A 4,086-nucleotide genomic window follows, 5' to 3' on the forward strand; every position below is an offset into this window, starting at 1 on the left:
ACGCACACACACAAACACACACGCACAAAAAACACACACACGTGCAGACATACACACACCAACCCACACACACACACACACACGCAAACACGCACACAAACACATGAACACAAAAACACACACGCACACTCGCAAACAACCAACCACCCACACACACACGCACACACAAACACACACACACACACACACAACCACCCACCCACCGACCCACCCCCACACACACACAAACACGCACACACGAACACAAAAACACACACACGCACACGCACACACACACACGCAAACACGCACACACAAACACAAAAACTCACACACGCACACTCGCAACCACCCACAGCCACACACACACACACACACACACACATGCAAACACGCACACACAAACACACTCACACAAACACAAAAACACACGCACACACAAACATGCACACACGCAACCAACCACCCACTAACCCACACTCACACACACACACACATACACACACACGCAAACACGCACACACAAACACACGAACACAAAAACACACACGCACACTCGCAAACAACCAACCATCCACACACACACGCAAACACGCACACACAACCACCCGCCCACCGACCCACCCACATACGCAAACATGCACACACACACACACCGCACGCACACAAACACACGAACACAAAAACACACACGCACACACAAACATGCACACACACAACCACCCACCCACACACACACGCACGCAAACACGCACACACAAACACACACCCGAACACAAAAACACACACACACATGCGCACACACAAACATGCTCACATGCAACCAACCACCCACCCACACACACACACCCACACACACACGCAAACACGCACACACGCACACACAAACACAAAAACACACACGCACACATGCACACACACACACACACACACACACAGGCTTTGGTTGACTATCCCCGTGGGGACAGTCCATAGGCGTAATGTTGTTATACTGTACAAACTGTATATTCTATCCCCTACCCCTAACCCTATCCCTAAACCTAAAGATCATAGAACACTTTTTGCATTTTTAGATTTGTAAAAAATATTGTTCTGTACAATTTATTAGCTTTTGTGCCCATGAGGACCTCAATTTTGGTCCCCAGTCCCCATGTGTTGGTGTGTATTCAGGTTTAGGTCCCCACCGGGATATACAAACATGAACACACACACACACACATGCACACACACACACACACACACACACACACACACACACACACACACACAGAGATATTGCCGCAAAACATGTGACACGCGACCAAACAAAAGAGAGAGAGAGAGAGTTTGTGAATTATTCATAAGAACAGTAACGTCCTGCTGCTTGTTTCTGGGTGGATTATATTCTGGTAATGGAAACTGTACTAAACCTCCAGACCAGAGGACATGTAGTGTACTATTATTATTATTTATGCAACATCAGTTGATAAATGGAAAGCACTGATGATTTGGTTCACGCTGTTTGTTTTTAGTTCATCAATACATTATTCTACTTACTTTTTGGGTCACTTAAAGGCGGGGTGTCCGATTTCTCTTAGCCGTTGTTGATGTTCAAATCACCAAAACAAACCCACCCCTACCCCCATCTGTTGCTTTCGTCAGCGCTCGGCTCAGCTAATCTCCTGTCCTGGGCTACAAGGTTGTTTTGGTACTCGGCCCGACTCAGTTGTCTAAAGCGTCATTCGGAAATAATGATCTTTTACTCAATAAAAGCATGCAAAGTTTCATCTGGATTAAAAGACAGACAAATGGAATATATACGAGTGAACGTGACAGAAACAAGCTCCAAATATCACACGACAAGAATCTGCGTCCTTCCATAACACAAGCTATGTTTCATGTGTCATTCTTGAGCAGATATCTTTAGATATTAATCTGTAAGCACACACGTGTAAAGTAGAGGCCACTGAGTTCTCTGAGCGGTCGAGTTCATGTGTGAATAACAGAGGACAAATGAAGGACGCAAAGTTCCTTTGAAGTGTTTGTGTTATTTAAACTGTGATGAGGAAGAAAGTGACGGCGGGCCGATGTTCTGGGGTCGAGGACCCGGCGAGTGTCATCAGTTAACGTTAATGAAGGAGAATTCTGGGTAATTGCATCAGGGATTGAGGGAGCGCTTTGATATTGCTTTCTCAATTCAGATTATATTCTTTCCTTTCTCTCTCTCTCTCTCTTGCTCAAAGTAAAATGCATTCCCTCCTTTTAATTTGTTCTTTAATTACCGAGCAGCCCGGCTTCACAAATCTACTTAAGTACAGACGTGCGCTAAGCAAACACTCCACGTCCTGCAGGGAAAATACACTGAAGCTTTTCTTCTCCTGTATCACTTTCATTTCATCTCTTATTCCCGGATTAAACACATTCACTGCAGTGTTATGCCTACAGGACCTTAGAGAGAACTGCAAAGTCACCTTCAGCTTTAGATTCTGTGAAGCGACTGATAGCACTGGCTCTTTTTAAATCATGTGAAAAATGTTCAAAAACGACACAAAAACACCTCTTTCAAAATACCTTCGTAAAGGCCTGAATTAGGGAACGCTGAGTGGAGAAATGAGATCCAGTTTTCTGCACGCACAACCTTAAAAAGCTCAGCAATAAATGCTCCAGCAACACATGAACCTAAATCTATTATGCCAATAAAATAGATAGAGACAAAGAGAGAAAGAAAGAGACGGACAGAAAAAGAGAGAGACAGAATTGCTCTTTGGTCTCAGCTGGTCTGGAACATTTTGATCGATGACAGTAAAAAAAGTTCATGACCAGAAGCAGCTCACACACACGCACACACAAACGCACCCACGCACGCACGTGTCATATGACGCTTTATAAATCTATTCACAGTGCCATTACACACCTTGACAAAAAATATAATGAATGATTCATGTGATTTAACATAAAATTATGCAGCATTTATATGTCCCACAACTCTGGTCACAATGTTAAGATACACAAAATAAGCTAATTGAATGACAATTTGACATTATTTCAAATGGAATTGTTTAATATTCATTTTAATTTACAGCATCTTAAATTTCTTTGTATTATTTACTGATCATTTTTAGGATTTTTTTAACTAAATGTGCCTGTCCCACACCTTTGAGTCCTCACCGCAACAATGAAAAAAGGCTTTTATAATTTTTTATATATCAAAGACAAACAAGTCTAGTTTCTATAGAAACAGAAATGACCACACGAGCACATTGCTGACAGATTATAGGCCACCCCACTACCTCACTCACAAGATCCCCAAAATATAAGATAAATATAATCTTTTCTGTGTCAGTATTTATTGTGTGTCCTTGCCATACAGCTGAGTACTTCTGTACTTTCTGAACTACATTTGAAAAATAAATGTATAATACTGTTTATTTCATGGATATTGAGATGCTAACAGTCAAAACTAATGTAGTAGACCTTGCTAGCTGCAATATTAGCAAAAATGTCATTTCCGCAACATGTCTTTACCGCAGCACATTTTCAAGGTTTCCTTTATAAATTACAAATATGAAAAAAATAAACATGTTCCAGATTAAAATCTTACTGACTCCAATTTGACTGCAATTTTGTTGACACACGCGCACACATGCTATAAATACACACCACATATATCCCGTGCAGCACTATCTCTTGGTATTTTTGTTCGTGTCCTTCTCAAATTAACATTTTAAAATGATGTCAAAGTCATACAGTCAAAAATGTCCAACCAACATTTAAAATCATTCTTACTTTTACAGCATTAAGTCATTCCAACTAAAAAGTTACACCGTGAGTCATGATTCTTACCATGAAAAAAACCCATGCAGAATCCCTTTCAGTCTTGACTTGAATTGAACTCAGATTCCCTTTCTGTCGGTCTCTCGACGTTGTGTCGAGCCGACAGATGGGGTTCGCTCTTGAGAACCTATCAACTTCTGACTAGTTTAGAAAAGGCCAATGAAATTGGCGAATGAAATTTGCATGCCGGACTCCGCCCCCGGATATCCGGGTATAAAAGGGAGACGGCGTGCTGCATTCATTCACCTATTGTTCTTCGGAGCCTTCACACTGATCAACTTCGAGACTTTAAAC

General features: G+C 41.8%; 1 protein-coding gene across 1 annotated transcript in view; it reads right to left on the minus strand.

The window, feature by feature from the left end:
• LOC130553663 (ly6/PLAUR domain-containing protein 1-like) overlaps window positions 1–3,819 on the minus strand; it is a 21,330-nt gene extending 17,511 nt beyond the window's left edge. The window contains exon 1 of the mRNA XM_057332757.1: window positions 3,802–3,819. The gene's annotated coding sequence lies outside the window, so the exon portion shown is untranslated. The remainder of the gene's footprint in view (window positions 1–3,801) is intronic.
• Between the last annotated feature and the right edge of the window lie 267 nt (window positions 3,820–4,086).

Source organism: Triplophysa rosa, linkage group LG4, assembly GCF_024868665.1.
Source record: "Triplophysa rosa linkage group LG4, Trosa_1v2, whole genome shotgun sequence".
Classification (NCBI taxonomy): domain Eukaryota; kingdom Metazoa; phylum Chordata; class Actinopteri; order Cypriniformes; family Nemacheilidae; genus Triplophysa; species Triplophysa rosa.